This window comes from Neomonachus schauinslandi, chromosome X (assembly GCF_002201575.2).
Source record: "Neomonachus schauinslandi chromosome X, ASM220157v2, whole genome shotgun sequence".
Lineage (NCBI taxonomy): Eukaryota > Metazoa > Chordata > Mammalia > Carnivora > Phocidae > Neomonachus > Neomonachus schauinslandi.
Window position 1 is genome coordinate 64,848,360 of NC_058419.1, and position 21,457 is coordinate 64,869,816.

Consider the following 21,457-nt stretch of genomic DNA (forward strand, 5'->3'; position numbering starts at 1 on the left):
CGCTGTCTGTCTGCGAGGCCACTGGTGGGACGTGCGGTTTTCATTTGTCACGTCCGGCACGCAGCGAGCCGCCGTAGACCTTTGTGACTTGAGGGTGGGGGCAGGAGGCGGGGCCGCGGAGTGGGCAGGGGGAGGGGAAGGGAACTGGGTGGCGCTTCCGGGCGGACGAGGTTGAGGGAGAGGCCCCAGGCCTCCGCCCCGGTGCCGCGCGGCGGCCGCGAGTCGTTGCAGCGCGGGGCAACTTCTTAATAATAAAAAGTGCGATGTAATTGTTCTGGTTTTGACACAATTAATGCTAATGGCAAACAAATAGCATTTTTCGTATATTAACTAATAATGGTCACAAAACTCGGAAGTAGGTATTGCCTTCCTCATTTTACAGATGAAGTAAATGATGCAGAAAGAGGTTTAGTGGGTTGCGTAGGGATTCATATCTTTTAAGTGGTGGATTCAAACCTAGGTAGGCCAGATGTAGAGTCGATACATATAATTATACTGTAATACAGACACCATTGCCAGGAAATGGGTACTCCATGCCCCCACGTTTGCAAAGTTGGCTGGAATTGTAAGCAGAGTTAGGGGTCCCCGGGAAAAGAAAGACCAGATATAGGGATGCCTACAGACCAGTCCTAGGACCCAGAGGGAGTCTCGCAAGACCAACCAAGAAGGTCCCTGGCTTTGCTCAGGATAGAAATCAAACTCGAGGCAGCAGGAGGTGAAAGCAGAGTTTATCGAACAGAGAGAGCAGATACAGACGAAACATCCGGAAGACTTGAAAAGGAAAGAAGCCTGTCATGTCTTTGGGGCCTGTGGGTTTTTATTCAGGGTGACTGCCTGGTGTATGTGTCCCCTCAGGCATCCAGGAATGGATTAGAACAAAGACCAGGCGTTATTCCTTAGAGCCAGGGGGCCTTAGCATCAAGATGTCTAGCGCCAGTGGTCTGTAATATGCATATGATAGCTTCTTCCTTTCACTCTCACCTGGTCCTTCTTCAGATGTTATCTATTCTAGAGAAATCATTAACTCCTTGTCTCTTACAAGGAGGACATACTCTATTTGCATTACAAGGCATGTGTAAAGTGGGGTGGAGGTACAGGGCCAGCAAGAATAAAGCAGAAGGAACAAAAACAGATTTTTATGGAGTCCTTCAGTTTCCTTCTCTCAATAGCTTTCTTGTCATAAGAAAAGTCATTTTAGGCCCCTGGCCATCTTGTGAAAGAACAGAAGAACAAACAGCTACTATCAGGCCAAGAGATAACCTAATCATATCCAGGACAGTAAATCAATGTTTACTCCCAGTGCTGATTCAATAGTAAAGATTGACTTTGACATACATTCCTTTTTTTTTAATAGGCTGAAAAGATTTTATTTATTTTTGGTTTTTTTATTATGTTCAGTTAGCCACTGTATAGTACATCAATAGTTTTTGATGTAGTGTTCAATGATTCATTAGTTACGTATAACACCCAGTGCTCATCACAACACGTACCCTCCTTAATACCCATCACCCTGTTACCCTGTCCCCTCTGAAACCCTCAGTTTGCTTCCCGGGGTCTCTCACGGTTCGTCTCCCTCTCTGATTTCTCCCCCTTCAGATTTCCCTCCCTTCCCCTATGGTCCTCCGTGCTATTGCTTATGTTCCACATATGAGTGAATAGAGCTACCCTACAACCCAGCAATTGCACTACTAGGTATTTACCCCAAAGATACAGACGTAGTGAAAAGAAGGGGCACCTGCACCCCAATGTTCATAGCAGCAATGTCCACAATAGCCAAACTGTGGAAGGAGCCAAGATGCCCTTCAACAGATGAATGGATCAAGAAGATGTGGTTCATACATACAATGGAATATTATTCAGCCATTGGAAAGGATGAATACCCACCATTTGCATCGACATGGATGGAACTGGAGGGGATTATGCTAAGTGAAGTAAGTCAAGAAGAGGAAGACAATTATCATATAGTTTCACTCATATGTGGGACATACATTCTTGAATTATCTTTGCAGGATCTAAATCCTTTTGAGCATTCGGATACTGACCAAGAAAAGCCAGAGAATTGATGATACTGACCCTTGCTGGCCCTCCTAACTTTGACCTGGACTCTGTCACCTTGAGATGACTTTTGCCCCCAATTCCATGCTGAATTCCCCGTTGCACAAGCCCCTTCATGAATTTGTATGAACCCTTAGCTTAAAACTTCCCCAGTTTTGCTGTTTGAGGAGACACTGCTTTGGGAAATATCCTGGTGTTCTCCTTTACTTGTGGCAAGTAAAACTCTTGTTTTTCCTATTCTTTGGCTTGGTTGTGTTTTTTGGCTTCACACCCACCAAGAGGCAAACCCGGTTTCAGGTAACAGAATGAAGTAATTTGAGTCAGAAACATAAATGTTTTCCACACACGGCACTTAAGGTCCAGATGAAGTGTCACCAGCTAGACCCCAAGACCTAAACTACCCAAAGCGATCTACGCATTTAATGCAATCCCTATCAAAATACCACCAGTGTTTTTCACAGAGCTAGAACAAACAATACTAAAATTTGTATGGATCCACAAAAGACCCCAAAGAGCCAAAGAAATCTTGAAAAAGAAAAGCAAAGCTGGAGGCATCACACAATTCCAGACTTTAAGCTATATGACAATGCTGGAGTGATCAAGACAGTATGGTACTGGCACAAAAACAGACACATGGATGAAATGGAACAGAATAGAAAACCCAGAAATGGACCCACAAATATATGGTCAACTAATCTTCGATGAAGCAGGAAAGACGATCCAATAGAAAAAAAAGACAGTCTCTTCAGCAAATGGTGTTGGGAAATCTGGACAACCATATGCAAAAGAATGAAACTGGACCTCTCTCTTACACCATACACAAAAATAAGTTCAAAATTGATGAAAGACCTAAATGTGAGACAGGAAACCATCAAAATCCTAGAGGAGAACACAGGCAGTAACCTCTTTGGCATCAGCCTTAGCAACTTCTTACTAGACACATGGATGGAGCTAGAGTGTATTATTCTAAGCGAAATAAGTCAGTCAGAAAAAGACAAATACCATAGGATTTGACTCATATGTGGAATTTAAGAAACAAAACAGATGAACGTAGGGGAAGGCGAAAAGAGAGGGAAGTCACCATAAGAGACTCTTAACTATAGAGATCAAACCAAGGGTTGATTGAGGGGAGGTGGGTAAGGGATGGGCTCAATGGGTGATTGGTATTAAGGAGAACACTTGTGATGAGTGCTGAGTTTTATATGTAAGTGATGAATCACTGAATTCTACTCCTGAATCCAATATTACAGTATATGTTAACAAGCTAGAATTAAAATAAAAATTTGAAAAAATAAAATAAAATCAAAGGTAAGGTAAGCAGGGACCAGATCCTCCGGGCCTATTATGTCATCACACACTGAAATAAAGTTAGGGGGGCGCCTGGGTGGCTCAGTCGTTAGGCGTCTGCCTTCGGCTCAGGTCATGATCCCAGGGTCCTGGGATCGAGCCCCGCATCGGGCTCCCTGCTCTGCAGGAAGCCTGCTTCTCCCTCTTCTACTCGCCCTGCTTGTGTTCCCTCTCTCACTGTGTCTCTCTCTGTCAAATAAATAAATAAAATCTTTAAAAAAAAAAAAAAAAGAAAGAAAGTTAGACACCAATCTGAGCGGCCGTGCAGGGCTGCCTCTGCAAGGGAGAGCTGAATCCTGCACAAAGCTTTTATTTTGGTTTTTATCAGAAAAGCAAGGACAGATGCCTCCAAGCGTGGGAAAGGAGTAGAAGGGATGGCAAATTATCTTGAAACAGGCTTGCATTTTCCCCTACACGTGGGCACACAGGGAGTCAGTCATGGGATAAGGGAGGAGTGGGATGTTTGGGCTGGCAATTGCCAGGTGCAGAAAGGGGAGACTGAGGGTTACATTCTTTCATAGCTCCTAACTTAGGCCCTGCCCCTGGGGATCATGAGATCCTGCTCCTACTGGGCCATTGAGTTCAACAGCCCAGAACAGGAATGCTGTTGACATTTCAGCTGCTTCCACACTCACTCCTTAGGGTTTATAGTATATTTACTAGGAATAATTCCACACTTAAAACCATAATAAAGAAGAAATTTTTATCTTAAGAGCAATGAGAATCCATTTTTTTGAAGACACTCTTGCCCATTCAACAGATATTCCCCAGCTACCATCTTCCTTCCTAACAGAAACCTGATTTGATTTTTGGGCCCAAGACAAGTACTCAGGGAAAGTAAGCTTATCTCACAGCCTCAAGGGATGAATCACAATTGACCTAAACTAAGCATGGTAATCCCATTCCCCTTTGTCATGAATTGGTCTGGGAATGGGCATTTACTGAATTTAGGCATGATATATAAGAAACCAGGGTGTTTGGTTGGTCCAGTGGTCAGAGAACATGACTCTTGATCACAGGGTTGTGAGTTCGGGCCCCATTTTGGGCAGTGGAGGCAATTTAAAAAAAACAAAGAAGTCAGCTAGCAGTTTCTGGGAAGGACTTTGCTCTCTGATAAAAGAGCTGCTTATAGGAGCAAGGTTGTTTTTTGCCTCTACTCCCAACTTCTTGCTTGGGATGCTGTCCTATGAGAACATTATGTTTGCAATTCATGGTAGTTTTAAAATATGTCCACAAATTATTAGATATTCATCCTTTCAAAAGGCAGAGTCCAATTCCCTGTCCTTGAATGTGGGCTATACTTACTGACTCACTTCTGATGAACATGAAAGAGGACTTAAACTGCCTTTTGACCTCACTCTATGCTTTCTAATTGATTGAGTTCTTTCCAGCTTATCTTTTTTTTTGATGTAATGTTCAATGATTCATTAGTTGTATATAACACCCAGTGCTCATCACAACACATGCCTTCCTTAATGCCCATCATCCAGTTACCCCACCCACGACCCACCACCCTTTCCGCAACCCTCAGTTTGTTTCCCAGAGTCAAGAGTCTCTCATGGTTTGTCTCCCTCTCTGATTTCCTCCCATTCAGTTTTCCCTACCTGTCCCTATGATCCTCTGTGCTAGTCTTTATATTCCACATATGAGTGAAACCATATAATTGTCCTTCTCTGATTGACTTATTTCACTTAGCATAATCCCCTCCAGTTCCATCCATGTTGATGCAAATGGTAGGTATTCACCCTTTCTGATGGCTGAGTAATATTCCATTGTATATATGGACACATCTTCTTGATCCATTCAACTGTTGAAGGACATCTAGGCTCCTTCCACAGTTTGGCTATTGTGGACATTGCTGCTATGAACACTGGGGTGCATGTGCCCCTTCTTTTCATACATCTGTATCTTTGGGGTAAATACCCAGTAGTGCAATCGCTGGGTCATAGGGTAACTCTATTTTTAACTTCTTGAGGAACGTCCATACTGTTTTCCAGAGTGGCTGTACCAGCTTGCATTCCCACCAACAGTGTAAGAGGGCTCCCCTTTCTCCACATCCTCGTCAACATTTGTTGTTCCCTTGTTAATTTTAGCCATTCTAACTGGTGTAAGGTGGTATCTCATTGTGGTTTTGATTTCTATTTCCCTGACAGCAAGTGATATGGAGCATTTTTTCATGTGTCTGTTGGCCATTTGTATGTCTTCCTTGGAGAAGTGTCGTTCATGTCTTCTGCCCATTTCTTGACTGGATTATTTGTTTTTTGGGTTGAGTTTGAGAAGTTCTTTATAGATTTTGGATATTAGCCCTTTATCAAATATGTCACTTGCAAATATCTTCTCCCATTCTGTCAGTTGTCTTTTGGTTTTGTTGACTATATCTTCTACTGTGCAGAAGCTTTTTATCTTGATGAACTCCCAAAAGTTCATTTTTCCTTTTGTTTCCCTTGCCTTTAGAGATGAGTCTTGCAAGAAGTTGCTGAGGCTGAGGTCGAAGAGGTTACTGGCTGTGTTCTCCTCTAGGATTTTGATGGATTCCTGTCTCACATTTAGGTCCTTCATTCATTTTGAGTTTATCTTTGTGTATGGTGTAAAAGAATGGTCCAGTTTCACTCTTCTGCATGTGGCTGTCCAATTTTCCCAGTGCCATTTATTGAAGAGACTATCTTTTTTCCAATGGATATTCTTTCCTGCTTTGTTGAAGATTAGTTGACCATAGAGTTGAGGGTCAATTTATGGGCTCTTTATTCTGTTCCATTGATCTATGTGTCTATTTTTGTGCCAGTACCATGCTGTCTTGCTGATCACAGCTTTGTAATATGGCTTGAGAAGAGGTCAAATTCTCCCTCTTTGCAGATGACATGATACTTTATATGGAAAACCCAAAAGACTCCACCCCAAAATTGCTAGAACTCATACAGCAATTCGAACAACGTGGCAGCATACAAAATCAATGATCAGAAATCAGTTGCATTTCTATACACTAACAATGAGACAGAAGAAAGAGAAATTAAGGAATCGATCTCATTTACAATTGCACCAAAAACCATAAGATACCTAGGAATAAACTTAACCAAAAAGGTAAAAGATCTGTACTCCAGAAACTACAGAACCCTTAGGAAAGAAATTGAGGAAGACACAAAGAGATGGAAAAGCATTCCATGCTCATGGATTGGAAGAATAAACATTGTGAAAATGTCTATGCTGCCCAGAGCAATCTACACACTCAGTGCAATCCCTATCAAAATACCATCAAAGCTGGTGCAGCCACTCTGGAAAACAGTATGAAGGTTCCTCAAAAAGTTGAAAATAGAGCTACCCTACGACCCAGCAATTGCATTACTGGGTATTTACCTCAAAGATACAAATGTAGTCATCCGAAGGGGCATGTGCACCCCAATGTTTATAGCAGCAATGTCCACAATAGCCAAACTATGGAAAGAGCCTAGATGTCCATCAACAGATGAATGGATAAAGATGTGGTATATATATACAATGGAATATTAGGCAGCCATCAGAAAATGAAATCTTGCCATTTGCAACGTGGATGGAAGTAGAGGGTATTATGCTAAGCGAAATAAGTCAATTAGAGAAAGACAAGTATCGTATGATCTCACTGATATGAGGAATTTGAGAAACAAGACAGAAGATCATAGGGGAAGGGAGGGAAAGATGAAACAAGACGAAACCAGAGAGGGAGACAAACCATAAGAGACTTAATCTCAGGAAACAAACTGAGGGTTGCTGGAGTGGAGGGGGGTGGGAGAGATGGGGTGGCTGGGTGATGGACATTGGGAAGGGTATGTACTATGGTGAGCGCTGTGAATTGCATAAGACTGATGAATCACAGACCTGTACCCCTGAAATAAATAATACATTATATGTTAATTAAAAAAAACTTTTTTTAAATACCATCAACATTTTTCACAGTGCTGGAACAAGCAGTCCTAAAATCTGTATGGAACCAGAAAAGACCCCTAATCTCCAGGGGGGAAGTTGAAAAAGAAAACCAAAACTGGGGGGCATCAGGATCCAGCTTATCTCTTAACTCAGGCAGAAGACCCTGTGGGCAATGCATCCCCTGATGGGAACTGAAACTATCTCCTCAAGCAATAAGGACTACCCTGAGCCAGCAAGACCCCCTGTGATTGACCCCAAGGCAGTGATTGACCTGACCTTTACTGCCACCTGCATGCACCCACTGACCTTTGTCCCACATTTCCTTATATAAACCTAGAAGTATTCTCAGCACTTGGGAGACAGTCTTTGAGATGTTAGTCTGCTGTCTTCCCAGTGTTGGCCTCACTGAAATAAATTCCTTTCTTGTTTCACCATCACTCGTCTCTCTGCCTTTGGATTTTGTCAGTGGTGAGTGGCCGAACCTGGTGTATTTGGAACCCCCAGAGCCAGGTGCTCTTGTACCCCTGCACCCCAGTTACAAACAGAATGTGATAGAAATGACTACATGTGACTTCCAAGACTAGGTCTTAAAAGACACTGTGGATTTTTCCTTACTCTTTCTTAGATCATTCACTCTGGGGAAACCAGCTGCAATATTATGAGGACATTCAAACAGCCTGATGGAGAGGCCCATGTCGTTACAAACTGAGGCCTCTTATCAACAGCCAGCAAAGAACTAAGGCTTCCTTCCAGTAGCCATGTGAATGAGCCAACTTGGAAATGGATCCTGTAGGCCCACTCAAGCTTTCAGATGTCTGAAATTCTGGCCAACATCCTTACTACAATCTCATGAGAGACCTTGAACCAGAACAAGGTTAGCTGTTTCCAAATTCATAACACACCAAAATTGTGAAATAATAAATATTTGGGTTTTTTAAATTCCATTATTTCTTGTTTTAAGGTACTAACTTTTGAGGTATTTTGTTACTCAGCCTGGGTCCTTGATGACATCAATGACCTACTGAATTAACCAATCATGGCTCTACCCTAATGAGACAGGGAAACTGAAGGGAGCCCATTAAAAAAAAAAAAAAGCTGTTTATTTTCTTTGCTCCTTTTCCTGCTTTTATTCTTGTTAGAACCTGCACCCCTGCCTTACGCATGCCTTGATGTATGTCCTCCTTGTAAAGTTCAGGGAGTTAATGATTTCTTTGGAGTCTTTTAGCACAATATATAACACCTAAGGAGTGACCAGGCAAGATCTTCATGCACATTCCCCAAGACCACTGACTCCAAACACCTTGACACCAAGACCCCTTGCTCCAGGTCATAAGTGAGTTATGGAGGACACCTGAGCACCGATCCTTATTTAACCAGTTCCTGGATGCCTGAAAGGACATGTACACCCCAAAGAAAGAGAATCATGCTCTTTTCCTTTCCAAGTCTCCCAAATGCTTTGTCTGTATCTGCTCTCTTTCTCTCTTCAATAAACTCTGCTCTCACTTCCTGCTGGCTCGAATTTGATTTCTATCCTGAGCAAAGCCAAAGACCCTCTTGGCTGGTCCTGTGGTACCCACTCTGCATCCTTGGACCCAGCCTGCCTGCATTACTATTACCCAATTTCCTATCATTGAAATTAACAAACCCTATAATTTAAGCCACATTTCACTGAGTATACTGTTGCTTGCAGCTGAAAATATCTTTCTACACTATTGAAGGGATTTAAGCAAGAGTGGTATGATCAAGTTTACATATTTAAAAGTTTATTATTGGGAGGGCTTCACCTCTGCTACTGTGGTAATCTTGGACTCAGTAACTGGAACTAATCCTCCCATTGAGAAATAGAAAATCTGGACAAATTTTAAAAGCATCCATTCAAGGTATTAGAGAATTGCCAAGGTCAGTGAAGTGTAATGAAGAATTAGGAAGCCAAGATTCAAGAGGAAAATGAAACCCAGAGAAGTTAAGTCTATATTTGGAGCTATTTTTCCCATAAAGACATCTACCAATTCCAGAAGAGGCAGAGGAGAGACCTAGCATAACTTTGGTTAGATTCAGGGGACTAAAGAGGAAAAATTAGACTTCAGGGCCTACCAAGGAAAGGGGGTTTTCATAAACCATCAGGCTTTGGGTTGTGACCTTGAAGGGCGACACCTTAGGAATAAGAGTGAATAGGAAATAGATCAGCTCTCATATGAACCCCAGCTTCTTATTATCTCAATCCATGATTGAATAAAATAACCTAGAATTTCTAATACCTCTAGCTTAGTAGTCCACCAGGAAGAAACAAATATAAACACTTTCTGGAGGAAGACAACATTATCAAAAGCCTCAAATTACTACATCTTTCATACACAAGTAAAAGTTACAAAGTATAGGGGTGCCTGGGTGGCTTAGTTGGTTAAACAGCCAACTCTTGATCTCAGCTCAGGTCTCAATTTCAGGATCGTGAGTTCAAGCCCCATATTGGGCTCCACACCCAGCGTGGAGCCTACTTAAAAAAACAAAATACAGGGGCACTTGGGTGGCTCGGTCGGTTAAGCATCCAACTCTTGATTTCGGCTCAGGCCATGATCTCATGGATCATAAGATTGAGCCCTGCATTGGGCTCCATGCTCAGTGGGGAGTCTGCTTGGATTCTCTCCCTCTGCCCCCTCCCCTAATTCTCTCTCTGTCTGTCTCTCTCTATCTCTCTCTCTCTAAAATAAATAAATCTTTTTAAAAATTACAAAGTATATTACTTGTCTATTGTTATTTGTCCCAAAACTCAGCACCTTAAAACAACAACAAAAAATATCCCAGTTTCTGTGGGTCATGAATTCAAGAACAACTTAGCTGGGTGGTTCTCACTCTGGGTCACTCATGACATTGAAGTTATCTGAAGGCTTGACTGGGACTGGAAGATCTGCTTCCAAGATGGTGCATTCACATGGTTGTTGGCAGGAAACCTCAGTTTCTCACCACATGGGCCTCTCCACAGAGCTGTTTGAATATCCTTATGACGAGGCAACTAGCTTCCCCCAGAATGAGTGATTAAAGAGAGGATGAGGAAGAAGCCATCATTGCCTTTTATGACCTAGTCTCAGAAGTCACACATCATCATTTCAGCCATATTCTACTCATTAGAAGTAACCACTAAGTCCAGCCCACACTTGGGGATAGAAGAGAATTGGGTTTCACCTCTTGAAGGGAGAAATATAGAGGAATTTGTGGACATATATTAAAACAACCACACATACTTTGCCTGGGTCCTAATTTTGCTTAGGCCTAGACCTGATGATATCCTACAGCACATTCTTCAGCCCATGAAGAGATAAACATAACAATTCCAAGGAATATTAAAGACAGATTTCAGCCACTGTGGTCACTGCCTAGACTTCTACCCATGTCTTGCCTATGCTTATATTTTCAGGTAATTATAAAAATTTCACAGTTGGTAGCAATTTGAAGGTCCCATAGGTCCAAACTCCTACCTCCTATACTATAAAAATGCCTTTTAAACATCCAGCTTCTATTTGAATATTCAATAATGGATATTACATTAAAGGGCATTTAGTTACATTATTGGATAGATATAATTATTAGGATATCTATGTATTGGGTTTTTTTAAATTTTTTAAATTTATTTGTCAGAGAAAAAGCACAAGCTGGGGGGAGAGGCAGAGGGAAGAAGTAGGCTTCCCATTGAGCAGGGAGCCTGAGGCGGGACTTGATCCCAGGACCCCAAGATCATGACTTGAGTTGAAGTCAGATGCTTAACTGACTGAGCCACCCAGGCATCCCAGGATATCTATGTATTGAATTTTGATCTGGGATACAATCAGCAAAATAATTTGAAGAAAATGAAGAGGGTGGAATAATCCATAGATTAACAGAAATGAAACATATCAAATAAGTGTGGTTCTTATTAGAATTATAGTTCAAACAAACCAACTGTAAACACACACACACACATTTATGGGACAACCTAGAAAATTTGAACACTGGATATTTGATGATCTCAAAGTATTTGATTAAAAAAACTTCAGGTGTGATAATGGTATCATAGCTATTTTTTTGAAGAGAATCAATCATACATACTGAAATGTTTTTAACTTTTTTCTGAAAATACTTTCAAATTTAGAGAAAAGCTATATAAATAATACAAAGAATTCTCATATACCATTTGTCCATATATATATGGACACAAAGATGAAGTCTTCATGGAGATGAAGTCTGCCAACACTTTGAGAAAAGTGAATCTTTCCATAGTTGAAACTCTGATGAGACTGTCACCCTGGCTGACACCTAGATTGTAGCTTAGTGAGACTGTGAGCAGATTACCCAGCCAAGATGTACTCAGACTCTTGACTTACAGAAACTGTGAGATAATAATGTGTATTGCTTGAAGCTGTTAAATTTGTTACACAGCAATAAAAAACTAATATACCAACCTATGACACCAAGATGTAACACATACACTTGTAAAAAAAGAGTCAAGAAAGATTGGAGACTGAGAAAACCTTCATGGTGTACATTTGATTTTGAAATCGTATAATTGCACTTAGAGATATCTCAACTTGTGGGCAAATCTTTTGATGGGGATTTAAATTTTAATTAGGTACATTGATATTCTGCCTCAGAATGGAATGAAATTGGGACATCTGAAGATTTTGCAGTAACTTTGTCAGAATAGTGGAAAGAATTAAAAATAGAAATAACTTACTGGACAAATTGTGTCTTATAAAAAACATTAGTCAAGGAGAGGTACTCTGAATGGAGGCATAAGGACAGAACCTGTAAATATACTTCATCTGAAATATATATAGATTTCTAATAAAAAGAGATTAGTATTGAGAATACCCTCCATTTAGTAGAAATTTTTCTTCTCCTGTAGAGCATTTCTTCAATTAAAAATATTATTTTTTAATGAATGATTTTGAGACAACTGGGTAGCTATATTAAAAAAAGATAAAGTTCAATCTCTTCTGTACACCATATTATAGGTTAAAGTCTAAGTGGAACAAGAGAAAAGAAAAAATCCCAAGTGTCTATCAATAGGGGCCTAGATAAACTATGATACATTGATATAACTATATACCGTACTATGTAAGTTGTAAGAAAGAATGAGGGAGTTCTGTAAGCATTGATATATACCCCAGGATGTACTTAGGTGAAGAAAGCAAGATGCAGAATTGCATATAGTAATATGCTACCTTTTGTGTAAGAAAGGGAGGAAATGAGAATATATACAAGCATACCTTGGAGAGATTACAGGTTTAGTTTCAGAACACTGCAATAAAGCACATACTGTAATAAAGTGAGTCAGATGAATTTTTTGTTTCCCAGTGCATATAAAAATTATGTTTACACTATACTGTAGTCTAGTAAGTGTGAAATAGCATTATGCCTTAAAAAGCAATGTACATACCTTAATTTAAAAATACTTTATTGCTGGAAAAAAGACAGTCTCTTCAACAAATGGTGTTGGGAAAATTGGACAGCCACATGCAGAAGAATGAAACTGGACCATTTCCTTACACCACACACAAAAATAGACTCAAAATGGATGAAAGACCTAAATGTGAGACAGGAATCCATCAGTATCCTTGAGGAGAACACAGGCAGCAACCTGTTCGACCTCAGTTACAGCAACTTCTTCCTAGAAACATCACCGAAGGCAAGGGAAGCAAGGGCAAAAATGAACTATTGGAGCTCCATCAAGATAAAAAGCTTTTGCACAGCAAAGGAAACAGTCAACAAAACCAAAAGACAACCGACAGAAAGGGGGAAGATATTTGCAAATGACATATCAGATAAAGGGCTAGTTTCCAAAATCTATGAAGAACTTTTCAAACTCAACACCCAAAGAACAAATAACCCAATCAAGAAATGGGCTGAAGACATGAACAGACATTTCTGCAAAGAAGACATCCAAATGGCCAACAGACACATGAAAAATTGCTCAACATCACTTGGCATTAGGGAAATCCAAATCAAAACCTCAGTGAGATACCACCTCACACCAGTCAGAATGGCTAAAATTAACAAGTCAGGAAACAGATGTTGGCAAGGATGCAGAGAAAGGGGAACCCCTTACACTGTTGGTAGGAATGCAAGCTGGTGTAGCCACTCTGGAAAACAGTATGGAGGTTCCTCAAAAAGTTGAAAGTAGAGCTACCCTACGACCCAGCAATTGCATTACTGGGTATTTACCCCAAAGATACAAATGTAGTGATCCGAAGGGGCACATGCACCCCCATGTTTATAGTAGCAATGTTTACAATTGCCAAACTATGGAAAGAGCCTAGATGTCCATCAACAGATGAATGGATAAAGAAGATGTGGTATATATACACAATGGAATACTATGCAGGCTTCACAAAATTGAAATCTTGCCGTTTGCAACGACGTGGATGGAAGTAGAGGGTATTATGCTAAGCAAAATAAGTCAATCAGAGAAAGACAAGTATCATATGATCTCACTGATATAAGGAATTTGAGAAACAAGACAGAGGATCATAGGGGAAGGGAGGGGAAAATGGAGCAAGATGAAACCAGAGAGGGAGACAAACCATAAGAGACTCTTAATCTCAGGAAACAAACTGAGGGTTGCTGGAGTGGAAGTGGGTGTGAGGGATGGGGTGGCTGAGTGATGGACATTGGGGAGGGTAAGTACTATGGTGAGTGCTGTGAATTGCATAAGACTGGTGAATCACAGACCTGTACCCCTGAAACAAATAATATATTATATGTTAATAAAAAAAATTTTTAAATACTTTATTGCTAAAAAATGCTAACCATAATCTGAGCTTTCAGGAAGTTGTAATCTTTTGGCTGGTGGAGGGTCTTGCCTCAATGTTGATGGTGGCTGACTGATCAGGGTGGTAGTTGCTGAAGGTTGAGGTAGCAGTGGCAATTTCTTAAAATAAGATAGCAGTGAAGTTTTCCACATCAATTGACTCTTCCTTTCACAAATAATTACTCTGTAGAAAGCAATGCTGATTGATAACGTTTGCAGTAACATTGCACTGCAAGTGGAGCGGGGAGCCTGCTTCTCCCTCTGCCTCTGCCTCTCTCTCTCTCTATCTCTCATGAATAAATAAATAAAATCTTTAAAAAAAATACGTTTATATAATATTCTAAATCCTTTGTTGTCATTTCAACAGTCTTCACAGCATCTCCACCAGGAGTAGATTTCATTTCAAGAAACCACTTTCTTTTTTTTTTTTTTTTAAATGAAGCTCATTTTTTTTAAAGATTTTATTTATTTATTTGACAGAGAGAGACACAGCGAGAGAGGGAACACAAGCAGGGGGAGTGGGAGAGGGAGAAGCAGACCTCCCGCGGAGCAGGGAGCCCGATGCGGAGCTCGATCCCAGGACCCTGGGATCATGACCCGAGCCGAAGGCAGACGCTTAACGACTGAGCCACCCAGGCGCCCCTCAAGAAACCACTTTCTTTCCCCATCCATAAGAAGCAACTCCTCAACCATTCAAGTTTTTTTACGATTTATTTATTTATTTTAGAGAGAGAGAAAGATAGAGCAGGAGGGAGGGGGAACAGAAGGAGAGGGAGAGAGAAACTTAAGCAGACTCTGTGTTGCATGCAGAGCACTATGTGGGGCTCAATCTCACAACCCTGAGATCATGACCTGAGCTGAAACCAAGAGTGGGACACTTAACCTACTGTGACACCAGGTGCCCCCCGTTCAAGTTATATGATGTCATTGCAGCAATTCAGTCCTATCTTTAGGATCCACTTCTAATTCTAGACCTCTTGCTATTTTAACCACATTCAGTTACTTCCACTGAAGTCTTGAACCCCTCAAAGTAATCCATGAGAATTGAAATCCACTTCTTCCAAACTCATGTTAATGTTGATGTTTTGACCTCTTCCCATGAATCATGATTATTCTTAATGGCATCTAGAATGGTTAATCTTTTCCAGAGTTTTTTAGTTTACTTTGCCCAGATTCATCAGAGGAATCACTATCTATGACAGCCATAACATTTTGAAATGTATTTCTTAAATAAAAAGACTTAAAAGTCAGCACGCCTGGGTGGCTCAATCGGTTAAACATCTGTCTTCTGCTCAGGTCATGATCCCAGGGTCCTGGGACCCAACCTGGTGTCGGGCTCCCTGCTCAGCGGGGAGCCTGCTTCTCCCTCTCCTCCCTCTGCTCTTCCCCTGACCCCCACTCATGCTCTCTCTCTCTCTCAAATAAATAAATAAAATCTTTTAAAAAAAAAAGACTTAAAAGTCAAAATTACTCCTTGATTCATGGGCTGCACAATGGATGATGTGTTAACAGACATGAAAACAACATAAATCTTGTGTTTATCAGAGTTCTTGGGTGCACTGTCAATTAGCAGTCATATTCTGAAAGGAATCTTTTATTTCTAAGCAGGTCTCAACAGTGGGCTTAAAATATTTAGGAAACCATGTTGTAGACAGATATGCTGTCACCCAGCTTTTGTTTTTCCCTTTAGAGAGCACAAGCAGAGTATATTTAACATAATTCTTATGGGCCCTAGAATTTTTGGAATGGTAAATGAGCATTGGCTTCAACTTAAAGTCATCAGCTGCATTAGCCCCTAACAAGAGAGTCAGCCTGTCCTTTGAAGTTTTGAAGCCAAACATTGACTTCTCTCCAGCTATGAAAAGTTCTAGATGGCATCTTCTTCTAATAGAAATCTGCTTTGTCTACATTGAAAATGTGTTATTTAGTGTAGCTATCTTCATTAATTATCTTAGCTATATCTTCGGGATAACTTGCTACAGCTTCTACATCAACACTTGCTGCTTCACCTTGCATTTTTATTTTATGGAGATGACTTTTTTACTTAAACTTCATGAACCAATGTCTGCTAGCTTTAAACTTTTCTTCTGCAGCTTCCTCACCTCTCTCAGTCTTCTTAAAGAGAGTTAGGGCCTTGCTCTGGATTAAACATCAGTTTAAGGGAATACTGTGGCTGGTTTGGTCTTCTATTCAAACCTCTACAACTTTCTCTATATCAGCAATAATGCTGCTTTGCTTTTTTATCATTCATGTGTTCACTGGAGGAGCACTTTTAATTTCCTTCATAAACTTTTTCTTTGCATTCACAACTTTGCTAACTGTTGACCTAGCTTTTGACCTATCTCATCTGTTAACATGCCTTCCTCACTAAGCTTAATTATTTCTAGCCTTTGATTTAGAGAGAGAAATGTGTGACTATTACTTTCACTTGAACACTTGGAGGCCATTGTACAGTTATTAATTGGCCCAATTTCAGTATTGTTATGTCTCATGGAATAAGGAGGCCTGAGGAGAAGGACAGAGATGGAAGAACAGCCAGTAGGCAGAGCAGTCAAAACACACACATTGATTAAGTTTGCTATCTTCTATGGGTGTGATTCATGTTGCCCCAAATCAGTTACAATAGTAACATCAAATTTCACTGGTCACAGATCACCATAACAAATATATTAATAATAAAAAAGTTTGAAATATTGCAAGAATTACCAACATATGACATAGAGACATAAAGTGAGCAAATACTGTTGGGAAAATGGTACCAGTAGACTTCCTTGACACAGGGATGCCACGAACCTTTAATTTAAAATGAAATGAAACATTTGCAAAGTGCAATAAAGTGAAGCACAATAAAATGAGGAATCTCTGTATTTATTTTTGCTTGTATCTGCATAAAGAAACACTGAAAAGATACATAAGAAACTAATAAAGTGTTTATGAAGATGGAAAGTATAGGGTAGTTGGGGACAGGAGTGAGTATGGGAGTTCTAAATGTAAACCTTGTTATTTTTTTTTTATTTTTGGACCATATTAATGTATAAGCTAGTCTAAATAAATACAACTTTAAAAGAAAAAAATGGGGGTGGGGGAAGCAAGATCATCCATAAACTCTTATCAGGAAACCCAAGATTTTTATTGACTCAGAGGCCAAAGTCATCACTAAATTCTACTACCTACACACTCACTGAATGTGAGTACATGCCACCAATGAACACGTGGAGAAGGAAATCAAGAAAACTGGCATGACTGGGGGCTATAAAATGGCTGGAGAATCCAGATACCATGAAACCACAGTAGAAATCACAGAGAAGGTAATGCATTCAGCATTCTCTATGACAGTGAGACCTCTTCCTGTTTTTCTTCTGGTCATCACATATAGTTTCATGAACAGTCACTTCAGGCCACATAGGAAAACGGCAGAAAGGATCATCAACAGTGAGATCACAGCAAACAAGGAATTTTTATGGAATCATTTAGCCACTGTATATATATAGAGAGAGAGACATATATAAAGACAGCTATATAAAGAGAATTTCAAATGGCTTCAGGTTGGGCTAAGTGGCGCCCTTGCTCTGATTTCCCACATGCACTGAACCTACAAGTACATAAACACTACCGTTAAAGGCAATGCTTGGGTAAAAGTATGGAAATCTTTGGCTAAATAGGGAGTTGGAGAGTTATCATATTAATTACTACCCAGTAACGTCTTTTTTTTTTCCAGCAAAGCAAGGTTTATTGAGTGATAGCAAAGTGATAGTGCAAAGCTCCAGAGGAGGGAGGGGACCAGAGAGGGTTGCCCACCACCCAGTAACGTCTTATTATGAATTAGCCAGTCATCTAGAGTTCTGAAAAATGGGAACAAGAAATTATTAGATTTTCATTCTGAAAAGAAAGCTCAAAGAAATAGTGCAATGAACACCATCAGAAGAGGGCAGGGTTGGATGAGCCACAATAACAGGGGTTGGGGGGACAGAATGAAACATAAGAGTCTGGGAAATGTCAGGGTAGACAGAGAAATGGAGGGGCCATGACAAAAACCCAGTCTAGTTCCATGTGGCTTGCCACACAGATGTCTGAGCCCCACTGAGAGTTACTAAATCATATGGCAGATGAAATTCCATATGATGCAAAAATACAATGCAAATGAAAGAGGGACTATAAAATTTTATTAAGCACCCCAGGTGAATCTAATACACAATAAATTTTGAGAACTGCTGCTTTCTGGTATGTACTCACCATGGCAGTTGCCTTTCTCACTGCAAGTAATTAACATTTTTTGACAATTGCACAAGAGGTCAACCCTAGGACATGCCTAATGTCCAGTGACAGTAGGGTACCTAAATAGCTCATGATCAAAGGCTGGAATAAAGGCAAGTGAAAGAAGAGAGGGCAAGAGAAACGTTTTAAGAAAAGCTTGAAGCAAGGCAAATTTGAGCAAAAACATTTGCCTCGTCATAAGATAAAGAGACAAGCCCACAAATTCCAGCAGATTCTACATTATGTTTACAAACTAAAGGATAATGTTCACATATACATGGTACTAGACTAATGATTGGTCATACAATGAACTCAACCACATTTCTGTCACTATTAGCCATATTATAATTAAACATAAAGGACAATACATTGTATATACACAGATAATTTAGTTACTTTCACCAATGATGGTGAAGTGTCATAGATCATTTAAGCTATCAAATAATTCAAAAGTAATACCAGTTTGTCTGTGGAATACATTTTAAAATGTGCTCTGCTTTAACAAAACCAAATATATATCAAAGTTCAGATGATAACAAATAACAAACGATTACTTGGGTTACAAAAGATTATTTGCTTTATAGAAGGTGTGGTTAGAGTATGATTCTGTTTACATTAATTCAACTTTTAAGTAGCACTTTATTTTTTTATTTATATTTAATTAGCCAACTTATAGTACATCATTAGTTTTTGATGTAGTGTTCAATGATTCATTAGTTGCATATAACACCCAGTGCTCATCACATCATGTGCCCTCCTTAATACCCATCACCCAGTTACCCCACCTCCCACCCATTTCCCTTTCCGCAACCCTCAGTTTGTTTCCCAGAGTCCAGAGTCTCTCAGGGTTTGTCTCCCTCTCTGATTTCTTCCCAGTTTTCCCTCCCTTCCCCTATTGTCCTCTGCACTATTCCTTATATTCCACATATGAGTGAAGCCATATGATAATTGTCTTTCTCTGATTATTTCACTTAGCATAATAATAGGCAGCACTTTAAATCTGTTGTTAAATTTGTTTTAATTATCTGGGGGCAGGGGTAAGTAGTGACTGAAAAGGACACAAGGGAGATTTGGGGTGCTAACAATCAATACTCTGTTAGCAATTGGCTGCTCATTACTTGAGTGTATTCAGTTTATGAATTTTCATAAGGCTTATGATATGTGTATTTATCTGTATGTATACTTCAATTGAAAGGTAAAAGAGGAAGTATGCCAGGAAAACAAATATACAACAAGAAATAAACAATGCTAGTGCATTGTACCTAAACTTAACAGATGCTCTCTCTCATTTTCCTGTGGGTTTGTTCAGAACCACACAACTCTGACCACTCACCAATCTATGAATAACTGGAAACTATACATGGAAGAAGATTTGAATGTGGATATGGATTGATTGAACATAATGTGAATTAAATTTTTGTGATTACTTTAAAAGACAATAATAAGACAAAACTTTTGTCTATCTATATTCTCACATTTTCTAGAAGAAAATTATATTATCTGCCAACAATGACAGTTTTGTCTCTTCCTTTACAATATTTATACATTTTTCTTTCTTTGTCTCATTGACTGGGACCTTCAGAAAAATGTCGACAAGAAGCAGTGCCTTTGTTTCTGACTTTGTTGAAACTTTTGCCTTTGACATCAAAACTTTTCAACTTTTTGCACCATATCCCACAGTAAAAAAAGTTATTTTGCAATCTAGTGTACACACAGACACACACGCGTGCGTGCATACACACACACAAATATTCAAGAAACAATACTTACCTTTTCTACATACGGACTGCAACATTTTATATCCTAGCTCATGTTTTCATGCTGTGTGCATTAAAGGCTTTTAGTGACAATTGGGGAAATTTGAGTATGACTGGGTTTTAGATGATATTAAGGAATTTTTGTTTATTCTTTGTTAGGTATAATAATGATATTGTGGTTATGTAAGGAAATATTCTTATATTTTAGAAATCCATAGTAAAGTTTTTAAGGGTGGGATGACATGATAATTTAAAATACTTCAAACAGATGATTAACATGACAAAATGTTAACCATTGTTAAATCTAGGTGATGAACACACCTATTACATGGGTTTTTCAAAAACTGGCAATACCAAGAGCTGGTGAGATACAGAGTATCGAAACTCTCCTATATTGCTGTTAAGAATACCAAATGGTAAAGCCACTCTGGAAAACACTTCGGCCATTTCTCATAAAGTTAAAGCATACACTTACCATATGACCCAACAATCCCACTCCTAGGTATATACTCAAGATAAATGAGAACATACATCCATACAAAGACTTTCTCATGAATGTTCCTAGCAGCTTTACTCATAATAGCCAAAAAGTGGAAATAACCTAAATGTCTGTCAATTGACAATTGCATTTTTAAAAATGCAGTACAATGGAATAATGCACAGCAATAAAAGGGGATAAACAACCATTGTTAAATGCAACTGCATGATGACTCTCTAATGAATTATGCTAAGTTAAAGAAGCCACATGGTATCTGATTCCTAGGGTTAAGAGTAGGATAAGGCAAGGTTGGTGCTCAGGGTTGTGTAAGTGTAGGGTCAGAAACAGAGCGGGTGCCTCTTTACATTTTGTACCATAGACACATCACTTGCCTCATCTTAGTCCTGGCCCTCATGCCTGATGGTTCCTTTTATATCACATTCTGGAAAAGGTAGAAGGAAGGAAGGAAGGAAGGAAGGAAGAGATGGAGAGAGAGAGAGAGAAAGGAAAGGAAAGGAAAGGAGGAAGAAAGACAGCCAAAGCAGATGAGTGCTTGCCAGGGGTTGGGATGGAGAAAGGGTTAACTACAAAGGAGCACAATAATGGAATTTGGGGGGAGTGATACAATGTCACCTGATGTAGTGGTGGTTACATGATTGTATGCATTTGTCTCAACTCATGGAACAATACATCGAAAAGAGTGAATTTTAGTCCACATAAATTTTAAAAAGTGAATAAAAAGTAAAAAAAAAATCCAGGTGATGTATATATGTTAATTCATGTGTTAAATTATACATTTCTGTAATGTGTGAATACTTTATAATAAGCATATATTACTTTGTAATCAGAAAAAATGAGAAAAAGACAAAGGTTTTTTCACTAAGATGT